Source organism: Hyla sarda, unplaced genomic scaffold (genome assembly GCF_029499605.1).
Source record: "Hyla sarda isolate aHylSar1 unplaced genomic scaffold, aHylSar1.hap1 scaffold_68, whole genome shotgun sequence".
Classification (NCBI taxonomy): domain Eukaryota; kingdom Metazoa; phylum Chordata; class Amphibia; order Anura; family Hylidae; genus Hyla; species Hyla sarda.
In genome coordinates this window covers 490109-514658 of record NW_026610697.1, presented here as the reverse complement: position 1 = coordinate 514658, position 24550 = coordinate 490109, and the positions used below count along the sequence as shown (strand labels likewise).

The window sequence follows — 24550 nt, the reverse complement described above, 5'->3', positions numbered from 1 at the left end:
GGGGGGGGGACTGGATAGGGGGCCTCTTATGTGGGGGGCAGGGGGCTGAGAGTCCTGCTATGTGTGATAGGGGGACTGGATAGGGGGCCTCTTATGTGGGGAGCAGGGGGGCTGAGAGTCCTGCTATGTGTGAGGGGGGGGGGACTGGATAGGGGGCCTCTTATGTGGGGGGCAGGGGGGCTAAGAGTCCTGCTATGTGTGAGGGGGGGGGGGGACTGGATAGGGGGCCTCTTATGTGGGGGGCTAAGAGTCCTGCTATGTGTGAGGGGGACTGGATAGGGGGCCTCTTATGTGGGGGGCAGAGGGGCTGAGAGTCCTGCTATGTGTGAGGGGGGGGACTGGATAGGGGACCTCTTATGTGGGGGGCAGGGGGGCTGAGAGTCCTGCTATGTGTGAGGGGGGCTGGATAGGGGGCCTCTTATGTGGGGGGCAGAGGGGCTGAGAGTCCTGCTATGTGTGAGGGGGACTGGATAGGGGGCCTCTTATGTGGGGGGCAGAGGGGCTGAGAGTCCTGCTATGTGTGAGGGGGGGGGACTGGATAGGGGGCCTCTTATGTGGGGGGCAGGGGGCTGAGAGTCCTGCTATGTGTGATAGGGGGACTGGATAGGGGGCCTCTTATGTGGGGGGCAGGGGGGCTAAGAGTCCTGCTATGTGTGAGGGGGACTGGATAGGGGGCCTCTTATGTGGGGGGCAGGGGGGCTGAGAGTCCTGCTATGTGTGAGGGGGACTGGATAGGGGGCCTCTTATGTGGGGGGCAGGGGGCTGAGAGTCCTGCTATGTGTGAGGGGGACTGGATAGGGGACCTCTTATGTGGGGGGCAGGGGGCTGAGAGTCCTGCTATGTGTGATAGGGGGACTGGATAGGGGGCCTCTTATGTGGGGGGCAGAGGGGCTGAGAGTCCTGCTATGTGTGAGGGGGGGGGGACTGGATAGGGGGCCTCTTATGTGGGGGGCAGGGGGGCTGAGAGTCCTGCTATGTGTGAGGGGGACTGGATAGGGGGCCTCTTATGTGGGGGGCAGGGGGGCTGAGAGTCCTGCTATGTGTGAGGGGGGGGGACTGGATAGGGGGCCTCTTATGTGGGGGGCAGGGGGGCTGAGAGTCCTGCTATGTGTGAGGGGGACTGGATAGGGGACCTCTTATGTGGGGGGCAGGGGGGCTGAGAGTCCTGCTATGTGTGATAGGGGGACTGGATAGGGGGCCTCTTATGTGGGGGGCAGGGGGGCTGAGAGTCCTGCTATGTGTGAGGGGGACTGGATAGGGGGCCTCTTATGTGGGGGGCAGGGGGCTGAGAGTCCTGCTATGTGTGAGGGGGACTGGATAGGGGGCCTCTTATGTGGGGGGCAGAGGGGCTGAGAGTCCTGCTATGTGTGAGGGGGGGGGACTGGATAGGGGGCCTCTTATGTGGGGGGCAGGGGGCTGAGAGTCCTGCTATGTGTGAGGGGGGGGGGGACTGGATAGGGGGCCTCTTATGTGGGGGGCAGGGGGCTGAGAGTCCTGCTATGTGTGATAGGGGGACTGGATAGGGGGCCTCTTATGTGGGGGGCAGGGGGGCTGAGAGTCCTGCTATGTGTGAGGGGGGGGGGGGGACTGGATAGGGGGCTTCTTATGTGGGGGGCAGGGGGGCTGAGAGTCCTGCTATGTGTGAGGGGGACTGGATAGGGGACCTCTTATGTGGGGGGCAGGGGGGCTGAGAGTCCTGCTATGTGTGAGGGGGGGGACTGGATAGGGGGCCTCTTATGTGGGGGGCAGGGGGGCTGAGAGTCCTGCTATGTGTGAGGGGGGGGGGGGACTGGATAGGGGGCCTCTTATGTGGGGGGCAGGGGGGCTGAGAGTCCTGCTATGTGTGAGGGGGGGGGACTGGATAGGGGGCCTCTTATGTGGGGGGCAGGGGGCTGAGAGTCCTGCTATGTGTGAGGGGGGGTGGGGTGGGAGTGAAGATCTGCTGTTACCTCTCTATGTGGGAGGGGGCACTTTGTTTCTCTCTCTTTTTTTTGCAATTCAAGTTGTTTATTGTCTTTTAATTAAGTATATTTTAATATATTTACTTAAAGTTAAAGGGAACCTGTAATCATAATAAAAAATGCTGCCGCTACCTGGGGAACTATTCCTTGGGGTGGGTCTCAGGACTAGTTACCCAGGTCCCTGTTTGCACATATATATATTGAAAGGTTGTAGCAGGGCATGCTGGGAGTTGTAGTTAGTGAAAGGTTGTATCAGGGCATGCTGTGAGTTGTAGTTAGTGAAAGGTTGTAGCAGGGCATGCTGTGAGTTGTAGTTAGTGAAAGGTAGTATCAGGGCATGCTGGGAGTTGTAGTTAGTGAAAGGTTGTATCAGGGCATGCTGGGAGTTGTAGTTAGTGAAAGGTTGTATCAGGGCATGCTGGGAGTTGTAGTTAGTGAAAGGTGGTATCAGGGCATGCTGGGAGTTGTAGTTAGTGAAAGGTTGTATCAGGGCATGCTGGGAGTTGTAGTTAGTGAAAGGTGGTATCAGGGCATGCTGTGAGTTGTAGTTAGTGAAAGGTTGTATCAGGGCATGCTGTGAGTTGTAGTTAGTGAAAGGTTGTATCAGGGCATGCTGTGAGTTGTAGTTAGTGAAAGGTTGTATCAGGGCATGCTGTGAGTTGTAGTTAGTGAAAGGTGGTATCAGGGCATGCTGTGAGTTGTAGTTAGTGAAAGGTTGTATCAGGGCATGCTGTGAGTTGTAGTTAGTGAAAGGTTGGATCAGGGCATGCTGTGAGTTGTAGTTAGTGAAAGGTTGTATCAGGGCATGCTGGGAGTTGTAGTTAGTGAAAGGTTGGATCAGGGCATGCTGTGAGTTGTAGTTAGTGAAAGGTTGTATCAGGGCATGCTGTGAGTTGTAGTTAGTGAAAGGTGGTATCAGGGCATGCTGTGAGTTGTAGTTAGTGAAAGGTTGTATCAGGGCATGCTGTGAGTTGTAGTTAGTGAAAGGTTGTAGCAGGGCATGCTGTGAGTTGTAGTTAGTGAAAGGTGGTATCAGGGCATGCTGTGAGTTGTAGTTAGTGAAAGGTTGTATCAGGGCATGCTGGGAGTTGTAGTTAGTGAAAGGTTGTATCAGGGCATGCTGGGAGTTGTAGTTAGTGAAAGGTTGTATCAGGGCATGCTGTGAGTTGTAGTTAGTGAAAGGCTGTATCAGGGCATGCTGTGAGTTGTAGTTAGTGAAAGGTTGTAGCAGGGCATGCTGTGAGTTGTAGTTAGTGAAAGGTGGTATCAGGGCATGCTGTGAGTTGTAGTTAGTGAAAGGTTGTAGCAGGGCATGCTGTGAGTTGTAGTTAGTGAAAGGTTGTATCAGGGCATGCTGTGAGTTGTAGTTAGTGAAAGGTTGTATCAGGGCATGCTGTGAGTTGTAGTTAGTGAAAGGTTGTATCAGGGCATGCTGTGAGTTGTAGTTAGTGAATGGTTGTAGCAGGGCATGCTGTGAGTTGTAGTTAGTGAAAGGTTGTATCAGGGCATGCTGTGAGTTGTAGTTAGTGAAAGGCTGTATCAGGGCATGCTGTGAGTTGTAGTTAGTGAAAGGTTGTAGCAGGGCATGCTGTGAGTTGTAGTTAGTGAAAGGTGGTATCAGGGCATGCTGTGAGTTGTAGTTAGTGAAAGGTTGTAGCAGGGCATGCTGTGAGTTGTAGTTAGTGAAAGGTTGTATCAGGGCATGCTGTGAGTTGTAGTTAGTGAAAGGTTGTATCAGGGCATGCTGTGAGTTGTAGTTAGTGAAAGGTTGTATCAGGGCATGCTGTGAGTTGTAGTTAGTGAAAGGTTGTATCAGGGCATGCTGTGAGTTGTAGTTAGTGAAAGGTTGTATCAGGGCATGCTGTGAGTTGTAGTTAGTGAAAGGTGGTATCAGGGCATGCTGTGAGTTGTAGTTAGTGAAAGGTTGTATCAGGGCATGCTGTGAGTTGTAGTTAGTGAAAGGTTGTATCAGGGCATGCTGTGAGTTGTAGTTAGTGAATGGTTGTAGCAGGGCATGCTGTGAGTTGTAGTTAGTGAAAGGTTGTATCAGGGCATGCTGTGAGTTGTAGTTAGTGAAAGGTTGTAGCAGGGCATGCTGTGAGTTGTAGTTAGTGAAAGGTTGTATCAGGGCATGCTGTGAGTTGTAGTTAGTGAAAGGTTGTATCAGGGCATGCTGTGAGTTGTAGTTAGTGAAAGGTTGTAGCAGGGCATGCTGTGAGTTGTAGTTAGTGAAAGGTTGTATCAGGGCATGCTGGGAGTTGTAGTTAGTGAAAGGTTGTATCAGGGCATGCTGTGAGTTGTAGTTAGTGAAAGGTTGCACTAGAGTTCTCCTTTATTATTGTTTTATTCTCTTTCTTTCTTATCTCCTTCTTCTCGTTCTCAGTCTCCTCAAGGTCGTGTTCTTAATAAGTTACATTTCCTGTAACTAAAGAATTTCACTATCTGCTAATTGGCGCTTTGTACCCTGGGAAGATGTGTGGAACTGGGAAAATAGTGAAAAAACATGTATAAACAACCACCTCCCAAAAACGGAAACATTTGTTTAGAAAAAAAAAATCCTTTTTATCCCGGCTCTTAGATTCAAAACGAGCTTGTTAAAGGAGTGCTCTGCTATTTTACTCCTTATCCCCTATCCACAGGAAAGGGGATAAGTGTCTGGTCCTGAGGGGATCCTGCACAGCGCCCTGGCTCCCTTTGTACATGAAGCGGGGTTATCTACAGCGCTCGTGTATCTCTGGCTCTTCCATAGAGATGAATGCGCTAGGAGAGCGACATGCAGGAAATTGTGAGGGGTTTCTGTGGTCGGACCCCTTGCAATCAGAAACGATCTATCCTGTGTATAGGGGATAAGAAGTAGCAAAGTACCCCTTTAAGCTCTGTAGTATACAGGATTAGGTCAGCAACAGTATGATGGTAATATGTATGGGGATATTTCCTTCCTTACTCATTGAACTCACGGGCTCTTGTTTTTCTTGTCCTGTGTTTAAAACATTTTTTTCATAGATGATGGGGAAGATAGAAGGCATGCCCAGGGGACGGCCACGAGGGGTTGGAAGGTTGGGGGCCAAGGCCTTGAGCTGTGAGGGGCCCCAAAATGTCTGATGGCAGCCCTGTCCCAGAGTGACCAGCCAACAACGAGGAATGTCCCCAATGGAGGACACAACGTCTGAGGCGAGGAGGCACGAACGTCTTCCCAGGAGGAACTTGAAGAAGAGAAGCTGGAGCTGCAGTAATAAGACACTCAGGAGAAATGATATGACGAGCAGTGATATCATGACCAACAACATCACAGGAACGAGAAACAACATCGGCTCTAACATTTTTCTCTGCGGGACGAAAATGAATGAAGAAGTTGAATCGAGAGAAGAGCGACCATCTTGCTTGACGGGGATTCAGGCGCTGTGCAGAATGTAGATATAAAAGGTTTTTGTGATCAGTAAAAATTCTGATAGGATGTGTAGAGCCCTCTAAAAGATGACGCCATTCTTCTAAGGCAAATTTAATGGCGAGGAGTTCCCGCTCACCAATAGAATAGTTTCTCTCTGCAGGAGAAAAGGTCTTGGAAAAATAACCGCAAGTGATGCTTTTTTTCCTTTTGAAGATTTTTGGGTAAGAACTACGCCAGCTCCTCCTGAAGAAGCGTCTACCTCCAGACAGAACGGTTCTCCAGGATCAGGTCTAGAGAAAAGTGGTGCTGTAGCGAATGCAGACTTCAACTGAGAAAAGGCCTCTTCAGCCTCAGGAGACCAATTTTTGGTAAGGGCAACAATTGAGGCAACCAGGGAAGAAAAATTAGGAATAAACTGACCGTAGTAGTTGGCGAACCCCCAAAAAGTTTGAATTGCCGAAGGCCTGAAGGACGTGGACAGTCCAAAACAGCTGAAAGCTTAGCAGGATCCATCAGAAGACCTTGATGGGAGACTATCTAACCCAAAAAAGGAAAGCTCGTTCTCTCAAAGAGACATTTCTCCAGCTTGGCAAATAGACGATTCTCCCGTAGACGCTGCAGGACTTGGCGGACATGAACACGATGAAGTTTTAAATTGAAAGAGAAGACCAGGATATCATCCAGATAGACCACCACACAGGTGTACAATAAATCACGGAAGATGTCATTGACAAATTCCTGGAAGACTGTTGGAGCATTGCAGAGACCAAATGACATCACTAGGTACTCATAATGGCCGTCTTCCATTCGTCACCATCACGAATGCAAATTAGATTGTATGCTCCGTGGAACTCCAACTTAGTGAAGATTCTGGCTCCGCATAGACGATCAAAGAGTTCTGAGATCAAGGGCAAAGGGTAGCGATTTTTTATTGTAATTTTATTAAGTCCCCGATAGTCAATGCAGGGACCGAAGAGAACCATCCTTTTTCCCAACAAAGAAGAAACCAGCTCCATCAGGAGAGGTGGATTTCCGGATGAACCCTTTTTGTAGGTTTTCATGAATAGATTTTTCCATAGCTTGAGTCTCTGGAATGGACAACGGATAAATTCTTCCCGAGGAGTTGTAGTTCCTGGTTGAAGATCAATGGAACAATCGTAGGGAAGATGTGAAGGAAGAGTCTCTGCTAGTTTTTCGCAGAATACATCAGCAAAGTCCCGATAAGGGAAAGGAATACTCGAATTAATGAGTGGTAAAGAATTAGTCTTAGGCAGACAGGACTCCAGACAGTGACCTTGACAGTAAGTTCCCCAACAAGAAACCTCTCCAGAATTCCAATCAAATTGAGGAGAGTGAAGCCAAGGAAGACCAAGAAGAATTTCAGAAGTACAATGTGGTAGCAAAAGGAACTGTATCTTCTCCTTATGAAACACTTCCACTTGCATAGTAAGAGGTTCTGTACGTTAAAGGACCATTAACTCTCCGTTATCTGAAGAGATATACAGAGGCTTTTCTAGCCGGGACACCGGCAACAAATGCTTTTGAACCAGTCAATAAAGTTTCCCGCGGAACCAGAATCCAGGAAAGCAGAAGCGAAGAATGAAGACTTTGAACTAGAACAGGCATGATCAGAGGAGGAGAGGTACTATTCACACCCAGGGATGCCTCTCCTACATGCCCTAGGTGGGAGCGTTTCCCGGATGCTGTGAACGAAGAGTACACTCCTTAAGGAAGTGTTCAGGACTGGCACAATAAAGGCATAAGTTGTCATTGGGTCGTCAGGTTCTTTCTTGTAAAGAAAGTCTAATGCGGTCTATCTGCATGGGCTCTTCTGCTGGTGGTGTAGGTGAGAGATGTAAAGGACGTTGAAAGATGGGAGCCAAACTGGGAAAACGCCGTGACCGAAGTGGTTCTCTCTCACGACGTAGCTCCTCTTGTCTCGCCGAGAACCGTACATCAATTCTAGTAGCAAGATTAGTGAGATCAGTCAGGGAGGTTGGAAGATCTTGATCTGCCAAGGCATCCTTGATCCTTCTTGAAAGACACAAAGATCCGGCAACATATTAGGGAGGTGCTGGACTAATAAAGAATCCACCCAGAGAAGAACCAATTATGAGCGTACTGACCCTTCAAATTTAGCAATGCCGGTGCGTGCACGCCCTAAGTGAAGGGGATACGTGAACCGGCGAAGGAGGACAGAGGAACATCCTGGCACAGAGCGAGGTGAGGGGACGCTCGGGACTTGCATGCAGGCGCGTCCCGTGTAGCAAGTCCCGGAGCCGCCGTGGGCACAGGATGGGGAGCGCTCATGGCCGGCCTGAAGGGCTGGAGTGTTGCCCCTAGCAACGCCTGGGACACGCATGCGGGCGCGTTCCGCACCGTGAGTCCCGGGATGGGCAGAAACAGGGGAAAGGGAGCGCTCATGGCCAGGATGGATGGCCAAATCGCTGCCCCTAACAATAATACATCCGGGTACAGAAAGGGTAATAATACATCCGGGTACAAGGAGGGTAATAATGTGGTGGGAGGGGGTGTGTCCCTCATTGTGGTGGTGGGAGGTGATTGGTGTGTGGTGGGAGGAGGCGTGTCCCTCATTGTGGTGGGGGGAGTGTTTGTGGTGGGAGGGGGTGTGTCCCTCCTTGTGGTGCTGGGAGGTGATTGGTTTGTGGTGGGAGGGGGCGTGTCCCTCCTTGTGGTGGTGGGAGGTGATTGGTTTGTGGTAGGAGGGGGCGTGTCCCTCATTGTGGTGGTGGGAGGGGATTGGTTTGTGGTAGGAGGGGGCGTGTCCCTCATTGTGGTGGTGGGAGGGGATTGGTGTGTGGTATGATGGGGCGTGTCCCTCCTTGTGGTGGTGGGAGGTGATTGGTGTGTGGTGGGAGTGGGCGTGTCCCTCATTGTGGTGGTGGGAGGTGGTTGGTGTGTGGTGGGAGGGGGCGTGTCCCTCCATGTGGTGGTGGGAGGTGATTAGTGTTCCTGCTCATGCAGCCTTGTCCATGAATCAGATCTTGTCTATGACTCATGGACAAGCTGATGCTGGTTCAGGACTGGTAAGCGTCCCTGTAGGTATGGGGACCCCTAGTAGTGGGATTTTCAGGAGCCGCTTTCTTTATTAAATATTCAAACATTTTTAAACAACCATTTTACAGAAGGTTTTTAATTTTCATCAGTAACAACATATAACTAGTTTTTGGGTCTGACTCCGCCCATTTAAGATTTTACTACATTCAGGTAAATCATCCCCTCCGGTGCTTCTGATATAAAGGACATTAGATAATTACTATATGAAACTATTATTGCAGATTTGGGTTATTTTGCCGATCGGTATATATCGGTGTTGGTTGGGTGAGTTACGGGCAGGAATAACTGAGAGGAATAAAAGTCTTGGTCGAGAATGAACAACGAATATCGATCTGGAATACAGAGGAAAGTAAATCGAGAACTTTCACCCTCTGATACTTAGGGAGCTGAGGTCATGTGATGCTGAAACCTACAAATATTATTGTTAAATGTAACAAAGTAACTTACAAATATGGAAGGCGGAGCAGCTGCCTGATAACATGGAGGTTATGATATAATATATGAATCTTTACTGCACAATATGCACACCCCGGGCCACAAATTTATAGGGCGGTCATGTTATAGGGCGGTGATATTATGGGGCGGTCATATTATAGGGCGGTCATGTTATAGGGCGGTGATATTATGGGGCGGTCATATTATAGGGCGGTCATGTTATAGGGAGGTCATGTTATAGGGCGGTGATATTATGGGGTGGTCATATTATAGGTTATAGGGCGGTCATATTATGGGGCGGTCATGTTATAGGGCGGTCATGTTATAGCTGATAGGGCGGTCATGTTATAGGGCGGTCATATTATGGGGCGGTCATGTTATAGGGCGGTCATGTTATAGCTTATAGGGCGGTCATGTTATAGGGCGGTCATATTATAGGGGGCGGTAATACTATAGGCCGGTCATGTTATAGGGCGGTTATATTATGGGGTGGTCATGTTAAAGGGCGGTCATATTATAGGGGGCGGTGATATTATAGGGGGCGGTGATATTATAGGGCGGTTATATTATAGGTTATAGGGCAGTCATGTTATAGGGCGGTCATATTATAGGGCTGTGATATTATAGGGCGGTCATGTTATAGGGCGGTCATATTATAGGGAGGTCATGTTATAGGGCGGTGATATTATGGGGTGGTCATATTATAGGTTATAGGGCGGTCATATTATAGGGAGGTCATGTTATAGGGCGGTGATATTATGGGGTGGTCATATTATAGGTTATAGGGCGGTCATATTATAGGGAGGTCATGTTATAGGGCGGTGATATTATGGGGTGGTCATATTATAGGTTATAGGGCGGTCATATTATGGGGCGGTCATGTTATAGCTTATAGGGCGGTCATGTTATAGAGCGGTCATATTATAGGGGGCGGTAATATTATAGGCCGGTCATGTTATAGGGCGGTTATATTATGGGGTGGTCATATTATAGGTTATAGGGCGGTCATATTATAGGGAGGTCATGTTATAGGGTGGTGATATTATGGGGTGGTCATATTATAGGTTATAGGGCGGTCATGTTATAGGGCGGTCATGTTATAGCTTATAGGGCGGTCATGTTATAGGGCGGTCATATTATAGGGGGCGGTAATATTATAGGCCGGTCATGTTATAGGGCGGTTATATTATGGGGTGGGCATGTTATAGGGCGGTTATATTATAGGGGGCGGTGATATTATAGGGCGGTCATGTTATAGGGCGGTTATATTATAGGTTATAGGGCGGTCATGTTACAGGGCGGTCATATTATAGGGCTGTGATATTATAGGGCGGTCATGTTATAGGGCAGTCATGTTATAGGGCGGTCATATTATAGGGCAGTCATGTTATAGGGCGGTCATGTTATAGGGCTGTGATATTATAGGGCGGTCATGTTATAGGGCAGTCATGTTATAGGGCGGTCATATTATAGGGTGGTCATATTATAGGTTATAGGGCGGTCATGTTATAGGGTGGTCATGTTATAGGGTGGTCATGTTATAGGGGGCAGTGATATTATAGGGCGGTCATGTTATAGGGCGGTTATATTATAGGTTATAGGGCGGTCATGTTATAGGGCGGTCATATAATAGGGCGGTGATATTATAGGGCGGTCATATTATAGGGCGGTGATATTATAGAACGGTCATGTTATAGGGCAGTCATGTTATAGGGCGGTCATATTATAGGTAATAGGGCGGTCATGTTATAGGGCGTCATATTATTGGGCGGTTATATTATAGGGCGGTCATATTATAGGGCGGTTATATTATAGGTTATAGGGCGGTCATGTTATAGGTTATAGGGTGTCATATTATTGGGCGGTTATATTATAGGGCGGTAATATTATAGGGCGGTCATATTGTAACCTTTTGGGGGCGGAAGGAAAGATCTATTTTAAAAGGTTTTTCTTGCACAATTGTTCAGTCACTGGCCATTGCACATATGTATTAGCCACAATAAATGAACGCATGGTTATCCTGCAGCCCCGGATGGCGGTAGGATACGGACGTTGCCTCTATGTTCCCTGCTCTGTATCTCTTCCTGGCAGTGACAGGATGTATCGGGGAGGCTCCTTATTCCTCCCCATCTTCCCTTCAGAGCAGGAGGGGAGATAAGGTGCTGCACACCGCACTATATAATCACATTAACCCCTTCCTAACACAGAGCGCAGAATGTCCTTAAAGAGACCTCCACTTCCTTCATCCAATCACGTAAATTCTTCAGTAGATGTAATGGAGACCTAGAAATTCTTTATTCAGCTGCTGGACAGCTCCATCTGGATCAGTGCTTTCCAACCAGTGCACCTCCAACTGTTGCAAAACTACAACTCTCAGCATGCCCGGATAACCTTAGAACAGTGTTTCCTAACCATGGGGCCTCCAGCCATTGCAAAACTACAACTCCCAGCATGCCGGGACAGCCGTTGTAGTTTTGCAACAGCTGGAGGCATGCTGGTTGGGAAACGCTGCTCTGGATCCTCCTCCTGAGCTGAATGAGTGGATCACCATGTCAATGGTCAGATGTGTACCCCCCAAGATGGACAATGATCCCTCCTCCTCCTATGAACCGCACTTTATATTTTACATTCACGTTTCTCTTAGTTTCTATTGGAAACAGTCGCCTGTAAACTAATGTATCACTGAGAGTCTATCAAATCAATACTGGAAATCACTACAACCAGAAGATCCTTAGATAGAAGAGTGAGTGCAGCTCTGGAGGTGACTAGTGTATAATACATGATGTAACAGCAGAAGAGTGAGTGCAGCTCTGGAGGTGACTAGTGTATAATACATGATGTAACAGCAGAAGAGTGAGTGCAGCTCTGGAGGTGACTAGTGTATAATACATGATGTAACAGCAGAAGAGTGAGTGCAGCTCTGGAGGTGACTAGTGTATAATACATGATGTAACAGCAGAAGAGTGAGTGCAGCTCTGGAGGTGACTAGTGTATAATACATGATGTAACAGCAGAAGAGTGAGTGCAACTCTGGAGGATAAGACATGATGTAACAGCAGAAGAGTGAGTGCAACTCTGGAAGATAAGACATGATGTAACAGCAGAATAGTAAGTGCAGCTCTGGAGGATAAGACATGATGTAACAGCAGAAGAGTGAGTGCAACTCTGGAGGATAAGACATGATGTAACAGCAGAAGAGTGAGTGCAACTCTGGAAGATAAGACATGATGTAACAGCAGAATAGTAAGTGCAGCTCTGGAGGATAAGACATGATGTAACAGCAGAATAGTAAGTGCAGCTCTGGAGGATAAGACATGATGTAACAGCAGAAGAGTGAGTGCAACTCTGGAGAATAAGACATGATGTAACAGCAGAAGAGTGAGTGCAACTCTGGAAGATAAAACATGATGTAACAGCAGAATAGTAAGTGCAGCTCTGGAGGATAAGACAGGATGAAACCACAGAATAGTGAGTGCAGCTCTGGAGGATAAGACATGATGTAACAGCAGAATAGTGAGTGCAGCTCTGGAGGATAAGACATGATGTAACAGCAGAATAGTGAGTGCAGCTCTGGAGGATAAGACATGATGTAACAGCAGAAGAGTGAGTGCAGCTCTGGAAGATAAGACATGATGTAACAGCAGAATAGTAAGTGCAGCTCTGGAGGATAAGACAGGATGAAACCACAGAATAGTGAGTGCAGCTCTGGAGGATAAGACATGATGTAACAGCAGAATAGTGAGTGCAGCTCTGGAGGATAAGACATGATGTAACAGCAGAATAGTGAGTGCAGTTCTGGAGGATAAGACATGATGTAACAGCAGAAGAGTGAGTGCAGTTCTGGAGGATAAGACATGATGTAACAGCAGAATAGTGAGTGCAGCTCTGGAAGATAAGACATGATGTAACAGCAGAATAGTGAGTGCAGTTCTGGAGGATAAGACATGATGTAACAGCAGAATAGTGAGTGCAGCTCTGGAAGATAAGACATGATGTAACAGCAGAATAGTGAGTGCAGCTCTGGAAGATAAGACATGATGTAACAGCAGAATAGTGAGAGCAGTTCTGGAAGATAAGACATGATGTAACAGCAGAATAGTGAGTGCAGCTCTGGAGGATAAGACATGATGTAACAGCAGAATAGTGAGTGCAGTTCTGGAGGATAAGACATGATGTAACAGCAGAATAGTGAGAGCAGTTCTGGAAGATAAGACATGATATAACAGCAGAATAGTGAGTGCAGTTCTGGAGGATAAGACACGATGTAACAGCAGAATAGTAAGTGCAGCTCTTGAGGATAAGACAGGATGAAACCACAGAATAGTGAGTGCAGCTCTGATGGTGACTGGAGAATAAGGCATAAATTAACTGCAGAATAGTAAGTGCAGCTCTGGAGGATAAGACAGGATGAAACCATAGAATAGTGAGTGCAGCTCTGATGGTGACTGGAGAATAAGGCTTAATTAACTGCAGAATAGTGGGTGCAGCTCTGGAGGATAAGGCCTAATATAACGGCAGAACAGTGAGTGCAGCTCTGGGGGTGACTGGAGGATAAGATATGATGTAACAGCAGAATAGTTCTCAGCTGTCCGGGAATGCTTTGAGTAGCAGTTTAGCAACAGCTGGAGACACGCTGGTGCGGAAACACTGATCCAGAGGGAGGTGTCCAGCAGCTGAATGATATCCCCTCCATTAGTATTAGTTTTCCTGAACGTCCTGTCTGAATTCACCTTCTGAGGGAGACTTCTTCATGTTGAGGAGGATTTGTGTCAGTCTGTGAGGGGAAGATTGTACAAGGTCCTCGCAGCTCATCTGGGACCTGACAGAGCTTCAGGCCGGGCCCCGAGTCATCATGGTAGGTATTTCATCTACACCTGTGCCCTGCAGTATATGCGACTAGGTCATTTTATGGGATAACATAGGGAGCAACCAGTGTCACCTCAGGGGTTAATCATATCACCGCCTCACAGGTTAACCCTTCACACATATAGAACTGTACTAAGACGATGAGTCTGCATTTTACTGGATGAATCATTTTGGATAGTAAAAGATCCAATGCATCAATACTCCACTCCCAGTGTCTTTACTTTACTGTACCACAACATCCAGGGTCCCCCATTCCACCAAACCATACACTGCCCCACCAGGGTGTTCACCAGGGGAACTAAATCACCCAGGGAACCATCATACCACCGGGGGTCCATCATTAACCCGGGTAACCATCATACCACCAGGGGAACCATCAGACTACCTGGGGAACCATCATACCACCGGGGGACCCATCATACCACCGGGGGGCCCATCATACCACCAGGGGAACCATCATACCACCAGGGGAACCATCATACCACCAGGGGAACCATCATACCACCAGGGGAACCATCAGACTACCTGGGGAACCATCATATCACCGGGGGACTCATCATACCACCAGGGGAACCATCAGACTACCTGGGGAACCATCATACCACCGGGGGACCCATCATACCACCAGGGGAACCATCAGACTACCTGGGGAACCATCATACCACCGGGGGAACCATCATACCACAAGGGGAACCATCATATCACCCAGGGAACCATCAGACTACCCGGGGAACTATCATACCACCGGGGGAACCATCAGACTACCTGGGGAACCATCATATCACCCAGGGAACCATCATACCACCGGGGGAACCATCATACCACAAGGGGAACCATCATATCACCCAGGGAACCATCAGACTACCCGGGGAACCATCATACCACCGGGGGAACCATCATATCACCCGGGAACCATCATATCACCCAGGGAACCATCAGACTAGCCGGGGAACCATCATACCACCCGGGGAACCATCAAACCACCGGGGGAACCATCATATCACCCGGGGAACCATCATATCACCCGGGAACCATCATATCACCCGGGGAACCATCATATCACCCAGGGAACCATCATATCACCCAGGGAACCATCATATCACCCGGGAAACCATCATATCACCCCGGTAACCATCATACTACCCGGAGAACCATCATATCACCCCGGTAACCATCATACTACCCGGAGAACCATCATGCCACCGGGGGAACCATCATATTACCCAGGGAACCATCATACTACCTGGAGAACCATCATGCCACCGGGGGAACCATCATATTACCCAGGGAACCATCATACTACCCGGAGAACCATCATGCCACCGGGGGAACCATCATATTACCCAGGGAACCATCATACCACCAGGGGAACCATCATACCACCCGGGGAACCATCATATCACCCGGAGAACCATCATACCACCCGGGGAACCATCATACCACCGGGGGAACCATCATACCACCAGGGGAACCATCAGACTACCTGGGGAACCATCATACCACCGGGGGAACCATCATATTACCCAGGGAACCATCATACCACCAGGGGAACCATCAGACTACCCAGGGAACCATCATACCACCGGGGGAACCATCATATCACCCAGGGAACCATCATACCACCCGGGGAACCATCATACCACCCGGGGAACCATCATATCACCCGGAGAACCATCATACCACCCGGGGAACCATCATACCACCGGGGGAACCATCATATCACCCGGGGAACAATCATATCACCCGGGAACCATCAGACTACCCGGGGAACCATCATATCACCCGGGGAACCATAATATCACCCGGGGAACCATAATATCACCCGGGGAACCATCATATCACCCGGGACCAATCATATCACCTGGGAACCATCATATCACCCGGGGAACCATCATATCACCTGGAAACCATCAGACTACCCGGAGAGCCATCATATCACCAGGGGGAACCATCATATCACCCGGGAACCATCATATCACCTGGGAACCATCATATCACCCGGGAACCATCATATCACCTGGGAACCATCATATCACCCGGGAACCATCATACTACCCGGGCACCATTATATCACCCCTGGAAACATTAGACTTCCCGGAGAACCATCATACCACCCGTGGGAACCATCATACCACCGGGGGAACCATCATACCACCGGGGGAACCATCATACCACAAGGGGAACCATCATATCACCAGGGGAACCATCATACCACCCCCGGGGAACCATTATACCACCCCGGGGAACCATCATACCACTGGGGGAACCATCATACCACCCGGGGAACCATCATACCACCGGGGGAACCATCATACCACTGGGGGAACCATCATACCACCGGGGGAACCATCATACCACAAGGGGAACCATCATATCACCCCGGGAACCATCATACTACCCGGAGAACCATCATATCACCAGGGGAACCATCATACCACCCCGGGGAACCATCATACAGTGGGGCAAAAAAGTATTTAGTCAGCCACCAATTGTACAAGTTCTCCCCCTTATAAAGATGAGAGGCTGTAATTTCCATCATAGGTTATAACCTCAACTATGAGAGACAGAATGAGAAAAAAATCCATAAAATCACATTGTCTGATTATTAAAGAATTTATCCGCAAATTATGGTGGAAAATAAGTATTTGGTCAATAAGAAAAGTTCATCTCAATACTTTGTTATATCCCCTTTGTTGGCAATGACAGAGGTCACATGTTTTCTGTCTTCACAAGGTTCTCACACACTGTTGTTGGTATTTTGGCCCATTCCTCCATGCAGATCTCCTCTAGAGCAGTGATGTTTTGTCCCTCCAAAGGTTTTCTATGGGGGTGAGATCTGTAGACTGGCTAGGCCGCTCCAGGACCTTGAAATGCTTCTTATGAAGCCACTCCTTCGTTGCCCTGGTGGTGTGTTTGGGATCATTGTCATGCAGAAAGACCCAGCCACATTTCATCTTCAATGCCCTTACTGATGGAAGGTTTTCACTCAAAATCTCACAAGACAAGGCCCCATTCATTCTTTCCTTTACACAGATCAGTCCTCCTTGTCCCTTAGCAGAAAAACAGCCCAAAGCCTGATGTCTCCACCCCCATGCTTCACAGTAGGTATGGTGTTCTTTGGATGTAACTCCACATTCTTTCTCCTCCAATCACGATGAGTTGAGTTTTTACCAAAAAGTTCTACTTTGGTTTCATCTGACCATATGACATTCTCCCAATCCTCTTCTGGGTCATCCAAATGCTCTCTAGCAAACTTCAGACGGGCCTAGGGTTGCCACCTTTGCCTCAGAAAAATGCCGGTCGTGGGTGTGACTATGTGGGGGTGGAGCTAAAAAAAGGGGAGGGGCCCGATTGCACAGAGGACGAGGGATCAGGGGTTTAAGAAATGGCATGGGGGGGGTAAAGAAATGGCACGGGGGATGGGATGGATACAATATATATGTGGGGGGAACTTTCCTATATCGCACAAAAAAACTTACATTTAGAGAATAAAACTTACAATTGTAAATAACATTTATTTAACAACAGGCAATAAATTTAAGGGGATACCCAGCAAATATAAATATAATATAAATCCATTTGACAACCTCACCAAATAGTGCAAATGCAAACATTGTAACAGCTCCTCTGTATACGCACCACCAACAACAAAAAATAGGATGAAAAATCATCAAAACCAAATTGATACCGATAAAGCCCTCATATAGCTCTGTAAGTGGAAAACTGAAAATGTTATACTGAATAAAACCACTATACACAGACCAGTATACTATAAAGGATGTGTACACCATATAAGTGATTATATACAGGACCATATGGCGGTAGATATCAGCTGTACACAGGATCTGTATACAATATAAGTGATTATATACAGGACCATATGGCGGTAGATATCAGCTGTACACAGGATGTATATACCATATAAGTGATTATATACAGGACCATATGGCGGTAGATATCAGCTGTACACAGGACCTGTATACAATATAAGTGATTATATACAGGACCATATGGCGGTAGATATCAGCTGTACACAGGATGTGTATACCATATAAGTGATTACAGTTACATTTTGGGACTCACAATTACGTCTTTTCTGATCAGCGGCGTCGTCTTTCCTTTTCTTCTCCGTCCGGATAAGACCGCCATGTGGATCTCTTAACATCTGCAGAAAAAACATGTCAGACTCTGCATATATTCAGTGCCCTCCTCTACACAATCTTCCCATCTATAGGCCCACAGACTGTAATAATGCCCTCCTTGGTGTCCTGCACAGTAAAAGGGCAGGTAGGTAGGTAGGTAGCCAGGTAAATAGTTAACTAGGTAGGTAGATCAGGAAGCCGGATATGTAGGTAGGTGACAAGCCAGGTAGGTAGGGGGCTAGCTAGGTAGTTAGGCAGCCTTGTATGAAGGCCAGGTACATAGATAGATAGCATGGTATGTAGGTAAGTAGTTAGGCATCCAGGTATAAAGTTAGGTAGCCCCCCCAATGAGTATAGGAAGTTACACCCCCCCCCCCCCGTTCCCTATAGGCAGTTACCCCCCCCCTCTCTTCCCCATAGGTATAGGCAGTAACCCCCCCCCTCTTCCCCATAGGTATAGGCAGTTACCCCCCCTCTCTTCCCCATAGGTATAGGCAGTTACCCCCCCTCTCTTCCCCATAGGTATAGGCAGTTACCCCCCCCCCTCTCTTCCCCATAGGTATAGGCAGTTACTCCCCCCCCCTCTTCCCCATAGGTATAGGCAGTTACCCCCCCCCCTCTCTTCCCCATAGGTATAGGCAGTTACCCCCCCTCTCTTCCCAATAGTTATAGGCAGTTACCCCCCCCCATCTCTTCCCCTTAGGTATAGGCAGTTACCCCCCCCCCCCCTCTTCCCCATAGGTATAGGCAGTGACCCCCCCCCATCTCTTCCCCATAGGTATAGGCAGTTACCCCCCCCCCCTCTCTTCCCCATAGGTATAGGCCAGTTACCCCCCCCCTCTTCTCCATAGGTATAGGCAGTTACCCCCCCTCTCTTCCCCATAGGTATAGGCAGTTACCCCCCCCCCTCTCTTCCCCATAGGTATAGGCAGTTACCCCCCCTCGCTTCCCCATAGGTATAGGCAGTTACCCCCCCTCGCTTCCCCATAGGTATAGGCAGTTACCCCCCCCTCTCTTCCCCATAGGTATAGGCAGTTACCCCCCCCCTCTCTTCCCCATAGGTATAGGCAGTTACCCCCCCCCCTCTCTTCCCCATAGGTATAGGCAGTTACCCCCCCTCTCTTCCCCATAGGTATAGGCAGTTACTCCCCCCTCTCTTCCCCATAGGTATAGGCAGTTACCCCCCCCTCTCTTCCCCATAGGTATAGGCAGTTACCCCCCCCCCTCTCTTCCCCATAGGTATAGGCAGTTACCCCCCCCCCCATCTCTTCCCCATAGGTATAGGCAGTTACCCCCCCCCCTCTTCCCCATAGGTATAGGCAGTTACCCCCCCCCCTCTTCCCCATAGGTATAGGCAGTTACCCCCCCCCCCATCTCTTCCCCATAGGTATAGGCAGTTACCCCCCCTCTCTTCCCCATAGGTATAGGCAGTTACTCCCCCCATCTCTTCCCCTTAGGTATAGGCAGTTACCCCCCCCCCTCTTCCCCATAGGTATAGGCAGTTACCCCCCCTCTCTTCCCCATAGGTATAGGCCAGTTACCCCCCCCTCTTTTCCATAGGTATAGACAGTTACCCCCCCTCTTCCCCATAGGTATAGGCAGTTACCCCCCCCCCCCCTCTTCTCCATAGGTATAGGCAGTTACCCCCCCTCTTCTCCATAGGTATAGGCAGTTACCCCCCCCATCTCTTCCCCATAGGTATAGGCAGTTACCCCCCCCCCCTCTTCTCCATAGGTATAGGCAGTTACCCCCCCCCCCTCTCTTCCCCATAGGTATAGGCAGTTACCCCCCCCTCTTCTCCATAGGTATAGGCAGTTACCCCCCCCTCTTCTCCATAGGTATAGGCAGTTACCCCCCCCTCTTCTCCATAGGTATAGGCAGTTACCCCCCCCCCTCTCTTCCCCATAGGTATAGGCAGTTACCCCCCCCTCTCTTCCCCATAGGTATAGTAAGTTACCCCCCCTCTCTTCCCCATAGGTATAGTATGTTACCCCCCTCTCTTCCCCATAGGTATAGGCAGTTACCCCCCCCCTCTCTTCCCCATAGGTATAGTAAGTTACCCCCCCCCCTCTCTTCCCCATAGGTATAGGCAGTTACCCCCCCCCCTCTCTTCCCCATAGGTATAGTAAGTTACCCCCCCCCTCTCTTCCCCATAGGTATAGTAAGTTACCCCCCTCTCTTCCCCATAGGTATAGTAAGTTACCCCCCCTCTCTTCCCCATAGGTATAGGCAGTTACCCCCCTCTCTTCCCCATAGGTATAGGCAGTTACCCCCCCTCTCTTCCCCATAGGTATAGGAAGTTCCCCCCCCCCCCATCTCTTCCCCATAGGTATAGGCAGTTACCCCCCCCCCCCATCTCTTCCCCATAGGTATAGGCAGTTACCCCCCCTCTCTTCCCCATAGGTATAGGCAGTTCCCCCCCCCATCTCTTCCCCATAGGTATAGGCAGTTACCCCCCCCCCCCTCTTCCCCATAGGTATAGGCAGTTCCCCCCCCCATCTCTTCCCCATAGGTATAGGCAGTTACCCCCCCCCTCTCTTCTCCATAGGTATAGGCAGTTACCCCCCCCATCTCTTCCCCATAGGTATAGGCAGTTACCCCCCCTCTCTTCCCCATAGGTATAGGCAGTTACCCCCCATCTCTTCTCCATAGGTATAGGCAGTTACCCCCCCCATCTCTCCCCATAGGTATAGACAGTTACCCCCCCTCTCTTCCCCATAGGTATAGGCAGTTCCCCCCCCATCTCTTCCCCATAGGTATAGGCAGTTACCCCCCCCCATCTCTTCCCCATAGGTATAGGCAGTTACCCCCCCTCTCTTCCCCATAGGTATAGGCAGTTACCCCCCCTCTCTCTTCCCCATAGGTATAGGCAGTTACCCCCCATCTCTTCTCCATAGGTATAGGCAGTTACCCCCCATCTCTTCTCCATAGGTATAGGCAGTTACCCCCCCCCCCCATCTCTTCCCCATAGGTATAGGCAGTTACCCCCCCTCTCTTCCCCATAGGTATAGGCAGTTACCCCCCCCCCATCTCTTCCCCATAGGTATAGGCAGTTACCCCCCCTCTCTTCCCCATAGGTATAGGCAGTTACCCCCCCCCTCTCTTCCCCATAGGTATAGGCAGTTACCACCCCCCCTCTCTTCCCCATAGGTATAGGCAGTTACCCCCCCCCTCTCTTCCCCATAGGTATAGGCAGTTACCCCCCCCCCCTCTCTTCCCCATAGGTATAGGCAGTTACCCCCCCCTCTCTTCCCCATAGGTATAGGCAGTTACCCCCCCCCCTCTCTACCCCATAGGTATAGGCAGTTACCCCCCCCCCTCTCTTCCCCATAGGTATAGGCAGTTACCCCCCCCCCTCTCTACCCCATAGGTATAGGCAGTTACCCCCCCCCCCCCATCTCTTCCCCATAGGTATAGGCAGTTACCCCCCCTCTCTTCCCCATAGGTATAGGCAGTTACCCCCCCTCTCTTCCCCATAGGTATAGGCAGTTACCCCCCCTCTCTTCCCCATAGGTATAGGCAGTTACTCCCCCCATCTCTTCCCCTTAGGTATAGGCAGTTACCCCCCCCCCCTCTTCCCCATAGGTATAGGCAGTTACTCCCCCCTCTCTTCCCCATAGGTATAGGCAGTTACCCCCCCTCTCTTCCCCATAGGTATAGGCAGTTACCCCCCCCCCCTCTCTTCCCCATAGGTATAGGCAGTTACCCCCCCCCCTCTCTTCCCCATAGGTATAGGCAGTTACCCCCCCTCTCTTCCCCATAGGTATAGGCAGTTACCCCCCCCCCCCTCTCTTCCCCATAGGTATAGGCAGTTACCCCCCCCCCTCTCTTCCCCATAGGTATAGGCAGTTACCCCCCCTCTCTTCCCCATAGGTATAGGCAGTTACCCCCCCTCTCTTCCCCATAGGTATAGGCAGTTACCCCCCCCTCTCTTCCCCATAGGTATAGTAAGTTGCTGTGGGTGGGGGGGGGGGGGGGGGGAATTGCCACAGAGGAATTGGGGTGGGTGGGGTGGAATTCAGAGACACACACACACACTGGCTGACTGACACACACATAGTAACAGACACACTTACCTACTACCGCAGCACCTCTCCAGTCTCCTCTCAGTCTCGGCGAGTGACATCCTGCGCGGGTCTGCGGAGTGACGTCACTTCCGCAACGTCCCTCCGCAGATCCGGCAGCACAGTGCCAGGTAAAGTTTTAGACTGGGACTGGGAGACAGGGACAGCCTCGGAGTCAGACAGGGTGCTGTGCTGAGCAGCATGGTGCGGGCGTGTGGCCCGCACCCCTGCTCAGCAGCGCCGACACCGAACAGAACAGGAGTTTTTTGGGTTTTTTTAGGTTAGTGTGATGACAGTGAATGAAAAATACCGCCATTGCATGGCCGGTATTTTTCATCCACACTTACCGGCACAGCCCGGAATCTGAATGAAAATACCGGCAGGGTGGCAACCCTAGACGTGCCCGTACATGTACTGGTTAAGCAGGGGGACACGTCTGGCACTGTATGATTTGAGTCCCTGGTGGTGTAGTGTGTTACTGATCATAGCCTTTGTTACTTTGGTCCCAGCTCTCTGCAGGTCATTCACTAGGTCGCCCCGTGTGGTTCTGGGATTTTTGCTCACCGTTCTTGTGATCATTTTGACACCACGGGGTGAGATCTTCCGTGGAGCCCCAGATGGAGGGAGATTATCAGTGGTCTTGTATGTCTTCCATTTTCTAATAATTTCTCCCACAGTTGATTTCTTCACACCAAGCTGCCTGCCTATTGCAGATTCAGTCTTCCCAGCCTGGTGCAGGTCTACAATTTTGTTTCTGGTGTCCTTCGACAGCTCTTTGGTCTTGGCCATAGTGGAGTTTGGAGTGTGACTGTTTGAGGTTGTGGACAGGTGTCTTTTATACTGATAACAAGTTCAAACAGGATCCATTAATCCAGGTAAGGAGTGGAGGACAGAGGAGACTCTTATAGAAGAAGTTACAGGTCTGTGAGACAGAAATCTTCTTGTTTGTAGGTGACCAAATACTTATTTTCCACCATAATTTGCAATTAAAGGGGGGTATTTATGAAGCATTTTACCTTGGTTTTCTTGGTAAATTTGTTTCAATATTTTGGCGCAGTGTGTTTTTTGCGACTTTTCCTGCAACTTTTAATTTACCTGTGTTTTGGTTTATTGCTGTGGTAGACGTGATTTTGGTAGATTTTTTGGCAGTGGTCAGGGATTTATGAAAATGCAACTTTTTTAAAAGTCGCATACTTTGGCGGCAAACCACCAAAACGGGCACTAAATCACCACCAATAAAAATGCACTTAGAAACTAACTGTGGACAGCGTTATTAAAAAGTCGCATAATTGTCCCACGGATTAAAAAGTCGCACAAAAAGTTGCAGAGAAACACCATACAAAGTAGAGTACTGATGTAAGAAATGTGGTCAGAACCAGATGTATCACATGTCCTGCACCATGTGATAAATTAGGTGCAGGTACACAGTTTCCACTACTACATGAATGAGTGGAGTAAAAAGACGTTCACCTGCTCCACTTTTTATAAATACTTGCCAAATTCTTTAATAATCAGACAATGTGATTTTATGGATTTTTTTTTTCTCATTCTGTCTCATAGTTGAGGTTATAACCTATGATGGAAATTACAGCCTCTCATCTTTATAAGGGGGAGAACTTGTACAATTGGTGGCTGACTAAATACTTTTTTGCCCCACTGTATTACCCGGGAACCATGATTTCACCCGGGGAACCATCATATCACCCGGGGAACCATCATATCACCCGGGAACCATCATATCACCCGGGAACCATCATATCACCCGGGGAACCATCATATCACCGGGGGAACCATCATATCACCCGGGAACCATCATATCACCCGGGGAACCATCATATCACCCGGGAACCATCATACCACCCGGGGAACCATCATACCACCCGGGGAACCATCATATCACCCGGGGAACCATCATATCACCCGGGGAACCATCATACCACCCGGGGAACCATCATACCACCCGGGGAACCATCATACCACCCAGGGAACCATCATACCACCCGGGGAACCATCATATCACCCGGGGAACCATCATATCACCCGGGGAACCATCATATCACCCGGGGAACCATCATATCACCCGGGGAACCATCATATCACCCCGGGGAACCATCATATCACCCGGGGAACCATCATATCACCCCGGGGAACCATCATATCACCCCGGGGAACCATCATATCACCCCGGGAACCATCATATCACCGGGGAACCATCATATCACCCGGGGAACCATCATACCACCCCGGGGAACCATCATATCACCTGGGGAACCATCATATCCCCCGGGAACCATCATATCACCCGGGAACCATCATATCACCCAGAACCATCATATCACCGGGGAACCATCATATCACCCCGGGGAACCATCATATCACCCGGGGAACCATCATACCACCCGGGGAACCATCATATCACCCGGGGAACCATCATATCACCCGGGAACCATCATATCACCCCGTGGAACCATTATACCACCCGGGGAACCATCATACCACTTGGGGAACCATCATATCACCCGGGGAAACCATCATACCACCCGGGAACCATCATATCAACCCGGGGAACCATCATATCAACCCGGGGAAACCATCATATCACCCCGGGGAACCATC

General features: G+C 49.5%; 1 long non-coding RNA gene across 2 annotated transcripts; it reads left to right on the top strand.

The window, feature by feature from the left end:
• The first annotated feature begins 2454 nt into the window (after nucleotides 1-2454).
• On the top strand, nucleotides 2455-4030 carry LOC130343435 (uncharacterized). 2 transcript variants are annotated; one of them, XR_008882765.1, is made up of 4 exons: nucleotides 2455-2714; nucleotides 2832-2948; nucleotides 3300-3416; nucleotides 3573-4030. It is a non-coding gene; the product is annotated as an uncharacterized LOC130343435 (long non-coding RNA). The 2 variants fall into 2 exon arrangements; XR_008882764.1 differs by lacking the exon at nucleotides 2455-2714 and having other exon boundaries at nucleotides 2804-2948; nucleotides 3573-4028.
• The last annotated feature ends 20520 nt before the right edge of the window (nucleotides 4031-24550 follow it).